The 21,465-nt window shown below is 40.8% G+C and overlaps 1 pseudogene; it reads left to right on the top strand.

The window, feature by feature from the left end:
• The first annotated feature begins 7,454 nt into the window (after positions 1-7,454).
• Positions 7,455-9,941, top strand: LOC103749056 (annotated as a pseudogene).
• The last annotated feature ends 11,524 nt before the right edge of the window (positions 9,942-21,465 follow it).

The following is a 21,465-nucleotide window of genomic DNA, read 5'->3' as shown; positions in this document are numbered from 1 at the left end:
ATTTCAGCCTGAGTATTCTTCAATATTTCTAACTCTTTTCTGAATTCATTCAGAAGTTTATCCCTATCTTCCTTCAGTTCTTTGATTTCCATGTTTGTGTGTTCTTTAAATTCACTGAATTATTTTATCATGTTTATAATTGTTCTTTTGAGTTCCGTGTCCTATGTTATCTCTAGGGAGTTCTTATTGTACTTCTCTAGAGGACAATTGGTACTTGGTGGGGATATATTATTTTGTTTTTTCATGTCATTATTTTTTCTCTGTGACTTTGACATGCTTCTTTTTGTAAACTTTATGTGCTTTTGTGTTTTACTTGTTGGGCATGAAAAGCTGGTTGGTCTAGGCTTCAGGTTCTCTCTTTTTATTTTATATTGGAGTGGCCTAATTGCTTTAGTCTTCAGGAGTTCCCACAGAGACCCAAGTGAGATGAGGCTCAGATGATATCAGGCTTTTTCCTAAGGTATGGGTCCCTCCAGGAAAGATGCTACTCTCAAGAATTTGGGGGCTGGGCTGGCCTGGGAGAAGGGCCCAGGATAGATGCTGGTTTCAGGAAGCTGGTGGCTGTGCTACCCAGGGAAGTAAAGGGAGGTGAGGGTGGGACCAGGCCTAGAGCATTCCTGAGGGCCCACAGGGAGGAACTGGGTTGGTCCTGATGCAAAAGATCAGGATGCAGTGGCGGCTCTGGGCAGATGAGAGGTTAGCCCAGGTGTCTGGGATGTCAAGACAAGAAATGGTCCTGTACCCAACCTAGGAGGAGAGACTCAGCAGGGGGAGCTGGGAGGGTGAAAGAGGCTGCGGGAGTCAAGGCATGCTGGGTACTCTGGACTTAGGGAATGTGCTGGGACCAGGACGCTGGAGGCTGTGCAGCCCAGGGAAGTTGGCATTGCCTTTTTAAATAAATTTTTTAATTATTTTTTGTTAATTTTATTTTTTTGTGTATGTGTGTATTGCCTACATCTGTTTAAGTGCAACCATGTCTTGCAATGCCCATGAAGGTCAGAAGAGGGTGTTGGATCCCCTAAACTGGAGTTGCAAATGGTTGTTAGTCACCGTGTGGGTGCTGTGAATAGAACCTGGGCCCTCTGCAATAGGAGCCAGTTCTCTAACCCGCTGAGCCATCCTCAAGCCCCTGCTTTGTCTTTATTAAGTCCACTATTATCTTCTTTTATTTCCTGACCCCTTTCATCTAGGTCTCTTCTTTCCCTCACACAGCATTTCTCTCTCTCTCTCTCTCTCTCTCTCTCTCTCTCTCTCTCTCTCTCCTCTCTTTGATGAGAATCTATACTGACTCAATATCTAACTATGCAATTCTCTCTCTAGTATGCTAGACTCCTCTGTTTCATCCTGTTATAGCTGGGGCTAAGGTGGAGTGTCCACTGCTCAAGGCTGCAATTCCTTTAGAGGCTGCTTTCTGTATAGGAGTCACATTTTTTATTCACTTTTTGGGAAAAAATATTATATTGAGTTTTTGTGCATTTCATACGCAACATTTTAATCATCTTTATACCTCTTTCCCCATTGGCACCCTCCCATAGCCCCCACTGGATTCCATGATTTTGATCACCTTTATCATCACAGCTGTGGTTCAGGCACAATCTCACTTTCCCCAGAGACACCACAGTTTGGACTGGACTATTTTGGAGTGGATAATATCTAAACAAAGCTGTTCCCTGTGTATGGGGTGTATAGCTTGTCAGTTGTCAGGGTAGCACTGGGATTTGTCCCTAGAGAACCTCTGAGTACTTTCTGATCCTGCTCAGTATTGAACACCTGTGAGAATGGGGAGTGTCACAGGAAGCATCAGAGTTCTTAGTCATAAACGTTGCCAGACAACTCAAGCCACCCATTCACATCTGGCTCTGGCTGTCAGTCTCCCTTGCTGGTATTCAGTTGTGAATACTGTGGCCTGCCCTGAGGGTTGGACTGGCAGTAAAAAACCAGGTGACCTGCCACTTGTTTGTGGCCTTTGCTCCTCCTGCTGAGAAGCTGGGTGCTGTTTGCTGCTTTCTGGTTTTTCTATACTCTATAGCTTTCCTTTGACATCCTTCCACTCCTGTCCTTGAAATAGAGGTGATTCTTTATTATCCTGAACTCTTCTCATTCACCAAGTTACATGAAGACCACTCCAACCTGCCATCTCACCTGCACTAATATTTCAGTCAGACACTCCTCCTGTTCCTAAATGTCTCTGGCCCATATTGACTGTACCCCGCCTCCTCCTCTCTGGTTGTTTCAGCTTCTTAAGTGTGCAGTTATTTTTGCTATCTTAGACTACAGAGTTTGGGTTAAGGAGCACAGGAGGTAAGCTGCACAGCAGAATCCTAGTAAAAGGTGGGAGGACATTTGTGCTGTGGCGTCTACCAACTCTAAGCTCTGGAAGGAAGGCATCTCTCTTTTTCGGATCCCTCTTGGTTTTCTGAGAAGTAGGAGTGTTTGGACAGCTCTGAAAATGGATGCTATCAGGTAAACCCCAGACACCGAATATCAGCTCTGTGCCTCTGTAAACTGCCCTGAGTCCCCAGCTGGGTGGACATGGTCTCTGGACATCAGGAACTCTGGTTCCAATAGGGGGATTCCTGCCAGATCTTCCTAGGGGTGACAGTGCTGCCCTGTCTTGGGAACAATGACTCCTCCACATTCACATCCAGCTTACTTAGATCAAGGGCTGTTCCAGGTCTTGATATTCCCAGTAGAAGCAAAGAGCCACCTTCAGAGTGCCCTCTGGTATGCTGTATGCTCTGAACTGGGAGCTTCTGGTCAGGTGCTTCAACTCCTGGGATGAGTGTCAACCTGAGTAGGCAGACACACACACTTTTCTTCTAATCTTTGTTGAGCTGTTCTGGTCACCATCTCAGCCCTTTGGAGAAATGTTACATGGTTTTCCTTCTGGCATGGCTGCACTAACCAGCACAACTGGTTGCTGACAGTAATGGAATCTGTGTTTAATCATTTCATGCACACTGATGAGTGGGTTAAAAATGTACTGAGACAAGCTCTGAGGAACCTGCTTTTATGTGAAGCTAAGGGAGGTCTTGGAATTCAGAAATGAAATAAGGTTTCTTTGAAGATGGAAAGAGCTTTCATAAAAATCTTCAGAAGTCACATTAAGGAAAAAGCAAAACAGACATTATTTACTGAGTCATCTGTCCCTGTCCAGTCTTTTAGTCTGGGCAGAGAAAAAATGGAAATCCTGTAGTCTCACAGCCATCATCCTGAGAGCTCATTTCGCACGTTGTTCAATTACAAAATATTAGGATGCAACTTTAATTTGCACTAAGATCAATCTTATGTCAGGCTTCCATGTGGTCATTTTTCTGCTTGTGGATAAACTTGAGATAACTCTCTTTTGATAGGGCATAACATTTATTCTTTGAAAAGGGATGTCTCTTCCTATTGACTCTTTCTATTCACACTAAACTGATACCTTTGAACTCATGTTTCCCTGTTATCTGATTTAAAATTCTCAGAATTTTGATTTTAATGTTATTTTCTCTTAACACTATAGCTTATCAAGATATTTATGGAAGTGTGAGCTATCCTAGTGTGTCATGGGTATTGAACTGAACTACATAGTCTAGTACATTCCTAATCAAAAACATTTCTACGGTTATGCAATTCATCTAAAAATGTAAGCGAATCTCCCTTCCCCAGCATCCCATTTGTCACTCAGCCCCTGCGAACTTCTTGTTTTCACTTTGTGGGTTTGTTTCTCTGCCTGTAGGATTTTTGAAATGCAGCTTTAAGCTGTCTGCTGTTTGCTATCTCTGTGCACTGCCCCTGATTCTATTAATTTAGCCAGTCTCATCTAAATATATGCAGACAAATAAATGTACACGGATCTAGAGTGATTTCCATCAGAGACGAGGGTTCAGTGCTCCTCATGTAACTTTGCATAATTTCTTTAACTTTTGGTTACCAAGAAGTTCACTGGAAGCCATTTAGGGAATCCCGTGACCTGCATTTGATCAGAGAATGTGGGAAAACAACAGGCAAAGTGGGAGCTTTAGGCTTCTTCTCTGTAAAAATGAGTATGTGAGGAAGATGGATGCCTTTGGTTCAAGTTATGTGGGAGAATATTGGTCTGCTTACACTTTAGGGTTTCCATGCAGCTCTTTTGGAGATCAATGCAGGTAAGAATGAAGAGATAATATTCTGAGCCCAATCATTAGAAATGCTGTTCAATGGTGACTTTACCTACTATCTAGGGAAGGTTTTGTTTTTCTGAGCACATGAGACAATGCTTTTTAATGAACAATATGTCAATATTATATCAAAGCAATTTGCAAATTGCATACACAAGCAACAGGGAGGCTATAGATAATGATCTGATGAGGCAATCACTTGATTGGAAGGAGCTATTCTGTTAGCCATCAGAAAAGGAATAAACACCATTTACAGTGGGAAGAATATGAGGAATGAAGAGAAATCTAGACAGAGCATTAAGTATTGAAGAAACAATTGAAGAGAAATCTAGACAGAGCATTAAGTATTGAAGAAACAAGAATCCAACATATCACCTGATTTAATTTGATTTTAAGGAAAAGGGAAGTGGGAATCTCATGAGTGTAGAGCTCATTATTGTAACTAAGTGTAGAGCCGACAATGGAGCTCTACGCTTACTAGCTGAGCCTCAAAGTAGTGGAACAAAAGTACAATGTAAAAGACAATAGTCATTTTTTTATCAACATACTAGATAAAACCAAAGAATAGGAGACTTAGGTTTTCTCTGAGATTTACTTTTCTATTGTGTGTTTGTTTGTTTCTTAATACAGGGTCTCCTTGTAGCCCCCACTGGCCTTGAACTTGCTATGTAGACCAAGAACTTGCTATGTAGACCAAGCTGGCCTTGATCTCACAGAGTTCCACCTGCCTCTGCCTTCTGAGTGCTGCGATTAAAGTCACATGCCACAGCACCCGACTGAGATCTACCTACATAATATTTAACATACTTTACCAAATATGAAACATTTCACATTAAATTCCTATGTTGTTTCCCTTCTTAGTTATCTTAGTTATAGGATTTCAGAGATAGAGATGAACTGACTAATAGATCACTTGATTAAAAATAAAAGAGAATTAAACAAAACTCTTCCTTTCAAGATTAAGAAATACAAATTGAAAAGGTTTAAGTGACTTCCTTTTGCTTATTAGCAGAGGGCTGCAGATGTGACTCAGTGGTAGAAAACTTACCTATCCTGTGTAAAGTCAGAGGTTTTACCCAGACCACCATCACTGCAAAACAAATAAGCAAGCAAACAAACAAACGAGTTTTATCAGCTAACAGTGGTAAAACTCAAATGCCCCACTTCTAACCACTTTTTACTCTGCATTTTTTCTTATGCAACATGTGCTGCCACAGCTGTCCCTTTCTTTCCACACTATATAATGCTCTCAGAGTCTTTTTCTCCCTGAGGTAAAAATGATAATTCTTCATTTTCTGGAAGACTTCCTTTGCAGGAATTATCGGTGCAACAGTCTTGACATTTTGACACCAATTCAAGTCAATTTTCAGAATCAGTTAATCAATAGATCAAGGCATCACAGAAGCCATTCTGCAACATTCACAAGTCTTTATTGCACATCCACTTATTTCATCAAACTATAATTGACACATTTGTTTGTGGCATAAATCAAATCAGAAGTCTGTAGACAAAATTTACTTTGCATAAAGCAGAAAACATTCCTTGCATGTAAAACAGAAAATTACTGGCTCCTCATTTATTTTAGAAATGAAAAATTATAATCTATATAGGTGGTACATTTCTTTAAAAAAGGATGTGCCAAAGCAGCATGCCACTCAATTAAAGACAGCTTCCTTCAAATGGAACCCATCCAGTGCTGACAGACGCATGCTTCCTCAGGGATTTATAGGACCATCTGGCTTTGTCATTTCCAGCTGTACACTTCACATTAAGTTTTGTCTTTAAAGCATCAAGTCATTGTAAATACAGTGCATTTTATGTACAAATGTAAATATATTTAGGTTTGCTCATGACTTTCTTTCAAATAAATTGTGCATATGTTTGCAAACTAATGAAATTTTAATTTCTTCCATAAGAGACTAATTTTATTGCCATAATATTTCATGATGCTCTGACTGTTTGGTGCTTAACTTATAAAATGTCTTTGAAGTATTAGTAAAGAAGTAAGATTTCAGCAACTCTTATAAAGCTTTAATGAACCAATTAACTTGCAATGTGTTCTCAGGTTTGTTTTTGAAAGCTGTTGCTATTTTTAATAGGATGCCATTTCCTACTCTCCTTGATTTTGCTAGGACAGAATATATATATAAAAAAAACTTGTTGGAATTAAGGTGAGAACAAATATTGCATCAGAGAAAGGGCCGTAATCAAGCCTAACATGATTGGAAACAGAACGCAATCAAAACATGAGATGGGTAAGGAACAAACGCTCAGATGATAAAGTTAGAAGGTGGCAGAGTATTGCCTTGAAATCATGCTTCTTGTTCCTTTATCACCTCAGCATTCTTCGATCTGTGACTTGCTGCAGGGAAAGGCTTTCCTGTCAAAAGTAGCTAATTCATAAGCAGGCTAGCTTCAGCTAGGAAAATGGTCTCGAAATTGTTTCTATCCATCAGAGAGTGCCTTGTACTGGTACCACAGAAAACTTCAGCTCTCATTATAATTAGAATTATTCATATTGTCATTGCATTAACATTGATAATTAATGAAATTTTACTTCAAATGTGCTTCCATGAAATTTAAAATATTCATTAAAAAGAGAATGGCTGCCTTAAAGATCATTATGGACCCAAATATGCAATAGCTAAAGGAAACAGTAAAGAAACACGAATTAAAAAATGTGGCTGAAGTTTAACTATGCTAAGAAAATTACTAAAAGTTAAAGATTCTTAATTAAATGCACCACTATTCCATTTATAAGAAACAACATTGAGCAAAATATTGATCAAATATAAATGTAAAGGTATGTCAGACAGATAGAAGTAAATCTGACAATTACATTATCAAGGTAAGCTGAGTTTAAAGCAGAAAGTTGCCAACTTAGATTCATTCTGTCTCTTTTTAGAAGTAGCTTAGCATTAACTTATTCAGCATATGTTAGCAGAATTTCAATATTACTAATGACATCAACTTATGAGAGATGTCCAATGTTCTGCTCTATAGGCCAAAACTATACTTATCTTTACTTATTCCTGGAGAATTTTTTTTAATTGACTAAATGCTAGGTCACAGGAACTCAAAATCACAAGAAAAAAATTCACATAGACTGTGTGCTGAATAGCTTTATTTGTCAACTTGACATACCTGGGTAGAGGGAACCTCAACTGGGGAATTACTTCCATTAGACTGGCCTGTGGCCATGTCTGTGGGGCATCTTCTTGATTGTTGAGTAATGTGGGATGGCTCAGCCCACTCTGGGCAGTGCCACCCCTGGGCATGATGTCCTGTGTTGTATAATAAAGCAGGTTGAGGATGGGCCAGGGAACAAGTCAGTAAGCAGCGTTCCTCCATGGCCCGTGCTTCAGCTCTTGCCTCTGAGTTCCTGCCATGAGTTCCTACATTGGGCTCCTTTAGTGGTGAACTGTGACCCAGGAGATGTAAGTCAAATAAACTCTTTCCTCCCCAAGTTGGTATTAGTCAGAATGTTTTTATCACAGCATTATGAAAGCAAGTTAGAACAGACTACAATTTTTTACCACATTTCAGCAAATCTGAAATTAAATAATGAAATTCAATAGAAACTTTCTTTAGGTGGCTGAGATGGCTCTGTATAGGAGCTATTGTGCAGGAATGAGGACCTGAATTTGAAGAGCTAGCACTTGATGTGGCATGGCCTGCAACCTCAGCTCCAGAGGTGAAGACAGCAGAGCTCACTGCCAGCTATGTGTAGTGATTTGAATATGAATGTTGCCATAGGATCCAAGTATTCAGACATTTTTGTCCCCAGTTGATGGTGCTGTTTTGGGAGATCTTAGAAGGTGTGGCCATTCTGGAGGTGGTCTTAAACCTTGCCAGATCTCCAGTTGCTCTCTGCTTCCTGTGCCTGTTTGAAGATGTGAGAGCTTAGCTTCTGCCCCTCCTCAGGCTACCTCACCATGCTTCCCCACCATGGTGGACTCTAATCCCCAAGGAACTGTGAGCTCAAACTCTTTTATTCTATATGTTCCCTTGGTCACTTATTTATTTATCTAACTATCTCCACCATTGTCTCTGAAACTGCTCTAGCCAGAAACCTGGGAGTTTATCTTGTAACTTCTCTTTTTCTCATTCCATGCTATAATACTAAGATGTTAGACTTTTGAGTCAGTCTGTCTGGGTTAAACTCTTGTCTCTTTTAAAATGCTATATTGCTCTGTACCAAGAATAAGTGAATGGGGCATCTACAGCTCCTCCTCTAACACTCAGCAAACATTGTGGAAGAGGAGGCAGAAGAATGTAAGCTTTGGGGAAGGGGGCTGTGCAACACTGTCTTGTTGACATGATAAGGTTGTTCCTCTCCTGAACTCACAAAACTGTGAGCACCTGCACAAGGTCAAGTCTGTCAGCATTCCAGCACCAATGGGAGAGGGGCTCATGATGCTCCATTCCTAGCCGAGAGGCTAAATTGATGACTTCTGGAGGAGGGGAAACCAGTTTTCTTCAGTGGTGTAGCCAATGATGTTACTCCAGAAAATAATCCCATACCCATGCTTATGTAAGCAACCCTAATTAAACTCTGTGGGTTCCCAAAAGAGTAAGACATGAAAATAGGAAGGACAAACTTAAAGCTGAGTGTGAGCGTGGTATCACTATTGACATCTTCCTGTGGAAATTCGAGACTGGCAACTATTATGTGACTATCATTGATGCCCTAGGACACAGAGACTTTGTCAAAAATATGATTACAGGCACATCTCAGGCTGACTGTGCTGTCCCGATTGTTGCTGCTGGTGTTGGTGAATTTGAAGCTGGTATCTCCAAGAATGGGCAGACCAGTGAGCATGTCCTTCTGGCTTACACATTGGGTGTGAAACAGCTAATTGTTAGTGTCAACAAAATGGATTCCACTGAGCCACCCTACAGCCAGAAGAGATGGGAGAAAATTGTTAAGGAAGTCAGCACCTACATTAAGGAAACTGAGTACAGCTCTGACACAGTATTTGTGCCAATTTCTGGCTGGAATGATGACAACATGCTGGAGCCAAGTGTCAATATGCCTTGATTCAGGGGATGGAAAGACACTCCTAAGGACAGCAGTGTCAGTGCAGCTGTACTGCTGGAAGCTTTGGACTGTAACCTACCACCAACTCATCCAACTGACAAGCCTCTGTGACTGCCCCTCCAGGTGTCTACAAAATTGGTGGTATTGGTATTGTCCCTGTGGGCAGAGTAGAAACCAGTGTCCTCAAACCTGGCATGGTGGTTACCTTTGCTCCAGACATTGTCACAACTGAAGTCAAGTCTGTTGAAATGCACCATGAGGCTTTGAGTGAAGCAATTTCTGGGGACAACATAGGCTTCAATGTAAGGAACATACCTGTCAAAGATGTTCGACATGGTAATGTTGCTGGCAATAGCAAAAATGACCCACTAATAGAAGCAGCTGGTTTTACTGCTCAGGTGATTATCTTGAACCATCCAGGCCAAATTAGTGCTGGCTATGCCCCTGTGCTGGATTGTCACACAGCTCACATAGCTTTCAAGTTTGCTGAGCTTAAAGAAAAGATTGATCGCCATTCTGGTAAGAAGCTGGAAGACTGCCCTAAATTCTTGAAATCTGGTGATCCAGTCATTGTTGACATGGTTCCAGGCAAGCCCATGTGTGTTGAGAGCTTCTCTGATTTTCCTTCTCTGGGTCATTTTGCTGTTCATGACATGAGGCAGACGGTTGCTGTGGGTGTTATCAAAGCCATGGACAAGAAGGCTGCTGGAGCTGGCAAGGTCACCGAATCTGTCGAGAAATCTCAGAAGGCTAAATGAATATTGTCCCTAATACCTGCCACCCCAGTCTTAATCAGTGGTGGAATCTTAATCAGTGGTGGAAGAACGGTCTCAGAACTTTTGTCCAATTGGCCATTCAAGTTTAATAGTGAAAGACTGGTTAATGATATCAATGCATTGTAAAACCTTCAGAAGGAAAGGAGAATGTTTTGTGGACCTTGTGTGTGTGTGTGTGTGTGTGTGTGTGTGTGTGTGTGGCTGTTTTAAATTATTATTTTTTAAATAATTTGACCAAAAATCTGTCACAGAATTTTTGAGATCCAAATAATAAACAAATAAGAAGAAAGAAAGAAAAAAGAAAGAGAGAGAGAGAGAGAGAGAGAGGAGAGAGAGAGAGAAAGAAAGAAAGAAAACAAAATAGGAAGGAGACTTATTGGGAAGAAGGGAATCAGAGGGAGTAGAAGTGGCAATAGGGGTCATGGGGGTGTGAATATGATCAAAATATATTGTATACATGTATGAACTCGCCAAAGAATAAGTAAAAATTATTAAAAATTCCTGGCACTTTGGAAACTTTATTATAGTTTCCCTCTGCCTTTACTTCCTCAGCTTGACTAGAGAGATGGCAATATTTACCATAAGTGCTGTGGTTCCAAATGGATAAGCAATCCAAAGACTAAGAACACAGGTTGAACATATGCATACTCTTGTGCATGTGGATGTAATATGTATGTAGACACATATTCAAATAAGATAAACGCACAGGCTTAAGAGCAAAGCACTCACAGATGAGCATATTTAAATTCAAACATTGTCTGATGATGAGCCAAACAGTAGTCAAAAGTGTTCACATTTTCACTAGAGATAAATATGACTCTCAGAAATAGCACATCTTACCTGTCATATGATGAATGCTACATGCCTTGCAGCCTGTGCTCTCACATGCATCTCCACACCTGTGACACTGTCACTCCAACCTTTGCTCTCGGGTTTCATATGTGTGACTTTGAATATTCTAGTGCTTAGAAATGAGTAAAGTCTAAAGCTACCTTTCAATAAATAAGGAAAAGACAGTAAACAGCGCATTAAAGTGGACCACCTTTCTGTGCCTTTTGTTTTCTTTTTGTACATGAAGATCAGAAAAGGTTTACTTAGTTTAATTAGGGAAGGCAACTATGAATTCTTCAAAATCAAGAACAATACTTAATTCATTTTCTCTACACTGTATCATCTAACATTAAGATCCTTTGATTACTTATTTTTATTTTCTGTGTATGAGTGTTTTATCTGCATATATGCTAAAGTGCACTTATGTGTGCAATGTCCATGGAGGCCAGAAGTTGTTGGATCCCTTGGACCTGGAGTTCCATACAGTTATCAGCTTCTATGTAGGTGCTGGGAACCAAACTCTGCAAGAGAGCCCGGCTGTATTTTAATTAGTACGCTTTCCTTGATATCTATTGAAAAAAGCATTGGGCTATTCAGAAACAAGAAAAATAAGTTTTATTAGATCATTAAAGCTTACTTTATAAATATATATTTATATAAATATAGAGAATTTCTGTTTGCTTTTTTTGTCATTAAGATCCACAAATACAGGGGGATCAGTGGTTAAGAACACTTGTTGCTTTTACAGGAGGACCCAGGTTCACTTCGCAGCACCTACATGGAGACTAACAGCCATTTGTATCAGTTTTCCAGGGCATCTGATGCCCATTTCTGGCCTCTGCAGGCATTGCATGACGTGGGTACATACATGAAAACACACTCATACACACAAATTTCTTTTTTTTTTTTCTTTTTTTTCGCTCTTTTTGAAGCAGAGTCTTCCTGTAGCCCCAGCTGTCCTGGAACTCACTATGTAGACCAGGCTGGCCTTGGACTCACAGAGATCTGCCTGCCTCTGCCTCCCGAGTGCTGGGACTACAGACGTGAGCCACCACGCCTGGCACAAATTTCTTTTAAATCCACAAATATTTACAGATTACTGATTATTAATGAAGTACTTGCTTGAAGTAGCTGTATAAAAGAAATTTTTTTATTCATTGATAGCAGTAGACAAGGAGGTGGTAGTCAACTGCACACCTTAGAGATAGCTCCCTTTAACTGTTTTTGAATTCTGCAACACAAAGAAACAAACACCCCCAGCCCCATCCCTGCTAGTTTACTGAAAACACACACAAAACAAATTAGGGTGAAAGTAGAAATAGAAAAGGAAACAGCCATGACCAACATTCTTCTGACATCCCTGTTTCCATTTGGGGATACTTTAATTTGAGTATTTTTCATTATATTTTTACATCAATGGGCCCATATTGTATGATGCAGGACAATTTTAGTTTTATCTAATTTTATAGTATTTTAAGTTTATTGTGCTATAGAAAATGTCATAAATTTTACATTCATGTTTGCTAATCTATATACCACATAGTTCATTTGAATTTAATTTACACAGATAAGATGACAGATTAGGTTATCGCTGTGTCCTTTCCTTGGAAATAAGCTGCCAGTTATCCAAAAGAGCTTTATCTCTCCTACCCTCTAAGTTATGTTGCCGAACATAACATTTTACATTTGACTATATGAATTTTAGAAACTCTATGATTATTCTTATCTTACATTTTTCTGATCTTTTCCCCCTAACCAATATTAAGGATTTTGAAAACATTTTATATAAAGCACTTTTACTGTCTAGGAAGGTAGATATCTACATCATTATTTTTCTTTTATTTCTCCTTTTTTGGCATGAGTCTGTGTGGTGTGTATGTATATGTGTATAAGCATGTTTGTACACGTACATGTGTTCATGTGTGTGGGTGGAAGTACATGTGAAGGCCAGAAGCTGATGCTGGGTATCCTCTCGGGCTACTTTCCGATCAGTCACTGAAGAGCTCTCCCTGAACCTTGAGCTAGCCCATTTTGCTACTCTTGCCAGGCACTTTGAGCTGGGATCCTGTTTTCATCTCCTGATTAGGTTATAGGAAGGTTTCTATGTCCACCTGGCTTTTATGTGAGTGCAGGGGAATTCAAACTCCAGTCGATCCTCTTCTTGCTCAAGAACTGGTTTATCCATTGAGTCACCTTCCTACCCTCTATTTCTCCTTTTCAAAATAACTTAACTTCTAATCCTTCTATTTTAGAGTGCATGTTTTAAGTTTCCTAATTATTTTTTCATACAGTGCTGATTAAGTTGTAAAACAGACAAAATTGGACATCTGAGCTGTTTGGAAGTATTTACCTCCATAGCTTCACACTGGGCAGCGTTTGAAACATCCCTGGTTTACTAACGTGAAGAGTCCTCAAATCTTGAGCATTCTACCCACAGCATCCTTACAATGGGCTGTGATAAGGGGTACTGAACAGTACAAATGGACTCATGGAATCTTTCTCAATTTTGCTTTGACCCTTTGTTTTCTATTTTGAATATGCACACTCTTTCTGGCCATTAAGGGAATAATCTAGTTGATCATGTGACATCCATGGTTAAGAGTGACGATCAATAGTAACCACCAAAGCATTATGCATCAGGCCTTTTTATCCATCCCCAGCAAAACACACACACACACACACACACACACACACACACACACACACACACACATCTTTGACATACTGTGTTAGAGAATGATGATGCTGTTGTGGCTATTTTCTTCCTCACAGACTACAGGAATAGAAGACAGAACCCAAGCATCTCAAAAGATCCAGTCTACTCAAACCAGCTCTCTTGCCAAGAACAATGTGAATTCAAGTGATCTAGTAGGAACAGATAGAAATATCTTACTTCTTTCAGTTACTGACTATAGGTATAGTTCAAATTTGCAACTTGAGTTTTTCTATAACTAGCACACTTGCCTTATCTATATGCAGCATAAGCCATAGGAGGGAAACACACTTTTGAACTCCATGACAGCTGGGTTCCACTCACTAGGTCACACACATACACACACACACACACACACACACACACACACATCTATTTTGAATATATGACATAGCATGTTACTTATAAGGAAAGTAATACAGTTTATTAAGTTAAAATTTTTAAGTCATGAGTATTGGATTGTAAACAGGCTTAATTTATGACCAAGATGGATTACTTTTAAGTCCTAGAAACTTGAGAAATGCCAACTAGAATGGTGGTAAATACCTGTAAACACAAAATTTGAGAGTCTGAGGCAAAAGGGTCATGAGTTTGAGAATAATATGAACCACATAACAAGACTCTATATTAAAAACCTCAGAGCAAACAAACAAAAGATGAGAAATCTTAAACTTAATCCTTAGAAACCTCTTAGTAATTCCTTTGTGAAACGTTCATACCTGTTATATGTAGTTATTTCTTTACAAACTTTCTCCCCCTCTTTGACTTAGAATATTCTAAAGGTGAAATGGTACCTTGTGTATTGATTGGTATGCCCATTATAGTTCCTTTTCACTGGGAAAATACTCACTGTATACTTGTATAAGATACAGGAATGGGCATTACAACCATAACTCCACATGAGGCAGGTTCTTCATGGGATTATGTCTTTGACTTTCATGGGTACCTGTAAGGTAGTATAATTCAATCTAGTTCAAAATGTATTTGGGACTTCATTTTCTCAGTTTTAAGCTATGAAATTGTGGCAACCTCCCTCCTCCCTCATCTCTCAACATCCTCCAGTTAGGAAGATGAGGCTCTTCTATAAGCTATGTAAAATTTCACATTTCAGTTTCTTGTTCTTTCCTGTATGTTCTTGTGATAAAAACCCTTTGATTTAAAGCAACTGGAAGGAGTGTGCTGGTTTGAATGAAAATGTCCCCCATAGGCTCCAAGTATTTGGACATTTTATTCCCAGTTGGTGGCACTGTTTTGGGAGGTCTTAGAAGGTGTGGCTATCTTGGAGGAAATACGTCATTGGGGTGAGCTTAGAGAGAGAGTTCTTAAGCCTTGCTGGACCTTGAGTTGCTCTCTTGCTTCCTGTGCCTGCTTGAAGATATAGAACTTAGCTTCCACTCCCCCTCCAGCCACTTCTACTGCCATGCCTCCCTGATATGAAATTCGTGAGTTAGAGTTGTAAGTTAGAACAAGATGTGATTAATATTAATCGGAGTTCCCAGAAGGGCCATAATGACAAGATGCTTCGAAGGATAAGGTAATATTGTGACGGAGTTTAAGAGTTTAAGCAACTCCTTTTCTGAGAGAACATTATGAGGAACATCATGGAACAACAGCAACATGGAGGCATGTTGGAGAATGGCAAGGCTGACGGACCAAATGAGGTAGGATAATGGTGGATGAAAATTCCTAGAAAAGAAAGAAGAATGTTCTGTAACTGTGTTTTAGAAGGAAGCTGAGATTAAAAATGAACAGCCTTAAATTCCAGGCTAAATATACAAAACATATTTCATGTGTCCTAAAGATACTTCTTGCAAGGTAGCTAGAATGTGGACCAGGACACTGTTTAGAATTGTCTTTAAATAATTCAAGTGTTGTAAACATTCACTTGGTTCTTTAATTTTGGGCTTCTTTTGCTTCTTATTTTATTTTAAAGATTTAATTTGTATTTATGTATACTTGCACATGTGTGTGTGTGGTGTGTGTGTGTGTGTGTGTGTGTGTTTGTGGGTATTCATAGATGCCAGAAAGAGGTGTCAGATGCTCTGGAGCTGGAGTTACAGGTGGTTGTGCACTGTCATACATAGATGCTAGGAGCCTAGGTCCTCTGCCAGAGTAACTAGTGCACTTAACTGCTGAGCAATTTCTCCAGCCCCTCATCTAAATGCTAGATTCTGGTGTCCTTCAAGTTCTTGCATGACTCAGTACTCAGCTGAAGACTTAATTTATTTTCTAGCCAATCTGATCAGACTTTTAGACAAACACAAACCTTGTAACTTTGAGTTAAATTTCTCCTCAGTTTGTGACAAAAGGGTAATGAATGCTTTGTTTTGCCTTATAACTGCATACACTTTAACAATCCTTTGTAGATTTTTCTGTTGTGTATAGGTATGCCATGGCTTGTTTACAATGACTCAAAAGCCCTCACCTGGTATGCTCAAACTACTTGGGATGAAATTTTCTTCTTGCTTGCTCTATTTGCTCATAAATCCTGTATTTACTCTCATTTCTGCCCACATTTTATTACATTTGGTCACAAATTAAATTTCTTTTCAAAGCCATATTATGAGTTATAATCAGCTCAATGGGATAAATCCTGCATTTTCTTACAATGTGCTGTTTCATGATTTCAGTAAAACTTTGTAGATTATATATATAATGTCCCTTTTCTTTATCTTTCATTTGTTTTTTTAATAGCCTTCCTGACTGTTTCCCACTTCCACATTATTTTTTTCATTTAAATATTTTATTTATTATTTTTATGTGTATGAATGTATTACCTGCATATAGGTAAGTGTACCCATGTTGTGCAATGCCTGCAGAGGACAGAAGAGGCCATCAGATCCCCTGGAACTGGAGTTATGGACAGTTGTTAGCTGCCATGTGAGTGCTGGGATTCCAACCCAGGTCTTCTGCAATAACAACCAGTGTTCTTAACCGCTGAGCCATCTCTCTAGCCCCCCACTTCCATATTATATAAAATAAAAATCTAATCCTGCTTAAAGAAACCCATGGATGTGAAAGGACGGAAAACAGACTGTGAAGAACTTAAACACAATATAAGTATTCAAACCTGATTTTCATCTTTGCTGTGCAATTTAACAACTGCACTTTCGGCATGCTAATGACTTTCTGCCTGCAGCATTGTCATGTGGAACATGAGTAATGCAGCTGCTGTGCAGGGTGAGTGACTCTGCTTGCTCTACAGCCTGAGACTCTTGCCAGTCATAGAGAAGACACTACCACATACAGACACCTGGTCAGTGTCCCTCACTTGCCTGCAGGCAGAAGTCATTGCCTTCTAATTTGTTTATTGAGTCATGAAAATTTTTGACAAGATCAGTGAGTTTATTCTTCATCTTATATAATTTCCAGTGTTTTCAGCAGTCAAGAATTTGTCAACTCAACTACTTTTGAGTTTAAAGAATTCTCTTTTTTTCTGGCTCCTATAATATCAGGGATCAAAGCAAGGTCCTAATGAATACCAGTGTTCTGTGCCAGAGCCATACCTACAGCCCAAGAATCATGTTAATGAATTTAGAAGACTCTTCTTTTGTATATTTGGGAACTTAACAATTTTCTAAAATAACATGAGTTACTTTTATTACAGAAAAAAAAAACAGTAGAAGAGAATGCTTCTCTCTTCATTCTTTTTGAAGGTATAGGTGATATTTTTTCTTATACGTAACTGCATTTGGCTAATTTTGAAAGATAGGATAAAGGCTCTGAATGAAAACATTTTGGAATTAGTTATTTCTTTATTTTACTTGCAGTTTTGTAGCATGAATACTTAAAATGAGATGTACCCTCCTTACAAATTTGTAAGCAGGCATATAGCATTGCTCAATGATTCCTTTGTCATTGACTTCTGTTCTCTCTGTATCTTGGCTACTGAGATCCATGTGCCCTGGGGGTGAAGATATTTGCTTGATATTCCAATTTCAAATGTTTACAAAATAACAAGAAATAAAGTAGCTAAATCATTTAATAGCTTAATGTTTCATTGCTTGAAGAAATGGTAAACTGTTTTCTAAAGTGGCTGCAACAGGTTACATTTCTATCAACAATATCACCTCCACTAACATTTTTTTCTACTAATTAACATGAAGCACATTTTTATGCTTCTTCCCAAACCAAAATATAACTCATTTTTTAATTGATTTTTTGTGTATTTCATACAGAACATACCAAACACATCCCAAATGACACCTTCTCATAATCCCCCCACCCCTCCGGAGCCCATATACCCTGTCATCCTTGTTACTGTCCACTGTCAGTGCTCCCAGCCATTCCCCAGTGCGAGTCCATTTGCTGAGTCTAGTCAGCCTATCTAGAGTTCCTTGTTTTGGGAAAATCAACTCTTCCTCATCTAGCAGTAATCACTTCCAACATTCCTTTAGATAAGGCTGGGGTCTGCTGTTCACTCTCCCAGTTCTATGCTGGATTACTGTCTGGGAGTCTCTTGGGCCACCCTGGACAACAACTCAAAGGAAGGTGTCTCCTGTCTGGCATTGTTTCTTGTTATGTAGCCTTTGTTTTTTGAGTTCGTTATATATTGTGGATATTAAGCCTCTTTCTGATGTGTTGCTGGTGAAGATTTTCTCCTACTCTGTGGGTTCTCTCTTCACTTCCTTGGTTGCTTCTTTTGATGTACAGAGCTTTTTAGTTTAATGAGGTCCCGTTTGTTGATTTTTGACCTTGTTTCCTGAGCTATTGATATCTGGTTTAGAAAGACCTTTCCTACACCTATATCTTTTAGGTTTTGCCAATGTTTTCTTCTAACAGTTTCAGAGTTTCAGGCTTCACATTGAGGTCTTTGATCCATTTGGAGTTGACTTTCGTGCAGGGTGAAAGATAGGGGTTTAGTTTCATTCTTCTACAGGCGGAGATCCAGTTTTGCCAGCACCATTTGCTGAACATGCTGTCTTTCCTCCAGTGAATGTTATTGGCCCTTTTGTCAAATATCAGGTGGCTGAAATTGCATATACTCATATTTGGGTCTTCAATTTTGTTTCATTGATCTACAGTTCTATTTTTGTTCCAGTACCATGTTGTTTTTATGGCAATATCTCTGTAATGCAGCTTAAAATCTGGTATAGTAATCCCCTCAGCGTTGCTCTTAGTGCTCAGTGTTGCTTGGCTCTCCGAGGTCTTTTTTGCTTCTATACGAATCTTAGGATGGTTTTCTCTGTTGTGGAAAATCTTGTGACTGATTTTGCCTTTTGCTTTACATAGGAATATCATGCTGGAATGCATTGCTTCTAGAGTGTAATAGGATACTAGTCTGCCATGCTAATAAAGGATCCCATATTCTGTGTTGTGATTGGATTATTACCCTTATATAAGCCCGTACTTTCTTGCAATAAAGGAGATCTGTGTCACTGAACCTGGTCTCCTGTGCTTGAATGCGGTGACACTGGTGCAGACTCCTCACCAGCCCTGGGGTCCAGACCAGATGACTAACCGAAGGAACTAAGAGAGCAGGAGAGTGGCCATAGCTGGAGGAGAGCAGCCACAGCCGACAACCATACCTGGCACCCAAAACATGGGGCTGGGACCCTCTCCCCACAGAGCTGTAACACTCTGAGCTGTAACACCTTGGGCTCTGCCTTTTCTTCTGGCTCATGATCTTTGGTTGGGCATGCCATTCCTGTCTTCAGTCTCCTTGAATGGTTCCTGAGTCCTTTTGGGTACGTCTTGTGGGGTGAGTGACCTCTGATATGGGGAACAGTCACCCAGCTGCTGCCAGCCCCTGTGCTGCTGCACTGGTTTCTTTCCTCAGGAGTAGGAAAATTAGGGTAACAAAAAAGGAAGTAACTAAGGTATTAGATGAAGTGCTAGCTCTTGCTCCTTGGTTTACAGATTTCTGCTGTTGGGATCCAGAGCAATGGGCTTGTGTGCTGTTCATGGCCAGAAAGAGAGAAAGCAGGGAGGGGTGTCCATTATCTGGCTGTTCTACCCCATTGTGACTGCCATTCTGGCCTCCCTTCAGGGGTCTCCCCCCACACCCCTGAACAGGACAATCTCCTATTAAAGGAGACAGATGAGCAAATACAACAGGACACTGGGGATGGCTTGTCCCAGTCATTTCCAGTTAAAACAAAACTAACGGATTCTTGTTCTGATGAAACAATGACTGTTAATGATGATATAAAAAATTTGGAATTGGGGTTTGAGAGCTCCCCTGATGAAAAAGAGGAAGTCAAGATCGCCTCTGGCCCGCCATTACGGGGCAGTGGCTACCCTCCACCATCTTACTTGGGTTTCAAGGAACCAGACCCCCAGCCGCTCTTCCAGATGCCCAAGGCCGACTGTGCTCAGGCGTGAGGGTGGCACAAGGCTGGGGCAGGAGGCTGGGTGGAGATGGGTGGTCTGGGGCAAGTGCAGTGGCCCCAGTGCTGGCCCCGGGGTAGCCGGCTCCTCCCTGCAAGTGTGATGCACCCTAGGCCATGCTGAGGCTGTGCAGCCAAGGCTATGTGAGCTGCCACCCCGCGCCTGAGAGGAGCACAACCATGCCAGGGCTCTGGGTGTAGTCCGCCACCTTTTCAATAGGCAACCTGCTCGGTGGGGTCGGCTTCCATGGGCCCGCTGCCATGGAGGGCTGTGACTCCACCTGCTGGGCCGACTCATAGCCTGGGCCCGAGCCTGATGAGCTGGGGCCGCCATTGCAGAACCACCTGGAGCAGCCTGCACAGCCTCCAGAGGGCACCTACGAGTGGCCCTAAGCCAGCCCCACTCTGGAAGACAATGGAGGTGGGCACAGAGCAGGGTGGTGATTCCACAGAAGCAATAGCTAAACCAAAGATTTTTCAAACAGCACTCTGCCCCTTGGTATATTCAACACTTGCAGTCTCATACCAATCTCCCAGGGATTCTGGCAGAGGGCAATGCTGCCATTGACAAACTGGTCCTGAGCACCACCCTAGACCCCACCATTATTCAACAAGCTAGAGACTTACATGCCCGCTTCCACCTTTCTCCCCAAGCTATACATACGCTCCTCCCTACCTTGCCGATTCAGAGCTGTAAACATTTTGTCTGTACATGCTCTTCTTGTGCCCCTCTTCTACCCCTGAGACCATTACAACCCACTGGAGCTCTCCCTAGAGGCCTTGGCTTCAACAAGATATGGCAAATGGATGACACTTATTTTTCTCCTTTTGGCAACCTCAAGTATATCCATCATATTATTGACACTTATTCCAATGTCCATTTTGCGTTGGCCTGCTTGGGTGAGACAGCTTCTCATGCCATAAGGACTGTCAAATATGCCACGGTCCTTATGGGAGTTCCACCTTCAGCACCGGATTGGGACTACTGAGACATCCAGCCTTGTGGACTGAGCGACTATGGATTCTCAGCCTCTCCCGTGTGATGCAGCCATTGTTGGACTACTCGGACTCTATCCTGTGAGCTAAGCTGATAAATCTCTATACATATTCATTCTACCAGTTCTGTTTCTTTGGAGAACCCTGACTAATACAGACCCCAATTTTGTTATACAACAAGCTCTATTTGTATTAAATTTTCTAAAATTTGACTCCAATGGCCTCCCACCAGCAATAAAGTATTGGGAGGCATTCACTCAGCCCACTACTGCCCCCATGGTGAGATGGAAGGACCCTCTCACAAGTGAATGGAAAGGTCCACACCTATTATTAACACAAAGGGTGAAGCTATGTTTGTGTCTTTCCAGGTAATCTTCCAGCCCCCATCTGGATCCCAGCCTGGAATATCTGCATTGCCTGCAACAGAAAACCTCCCTCCATAACCACTGACCCCAGAAATGGCAGCCCTGACCCTGGAGGAAGCAGCGCACCTCTCAACCACCGAGAGACCAATCTTGCAAACCACAGAAGCCACCAATCTGGGGAGACCTTGAACATGTCTCTCTACAAACAGAGACAGCTAAGCTAAGCCCTCAATCCAGAGGAAAACCTTTGCCTGTGTTCCATATTATGTGTA

The sequence above is a fragment of the Nannospalax galili genome, unplaced genomic scaffold (genome assembly GCF_000622305.1).
Source record: "Nannospalax galili isolate Female #2095 unplaced genomic scaffold, S.galili_v1.0 scaffold906, whole genome shotgun sequence".
NCBI classification, from domain to species: Eukaryota; Metazoa; Chordata; class Mammalia; order Rodentia; family Spalacidae; genus Nannospalax; species Nannospalax galili.
This window is presented reverse-complemented; position numbering and strand designations above follow the sequence as displayed.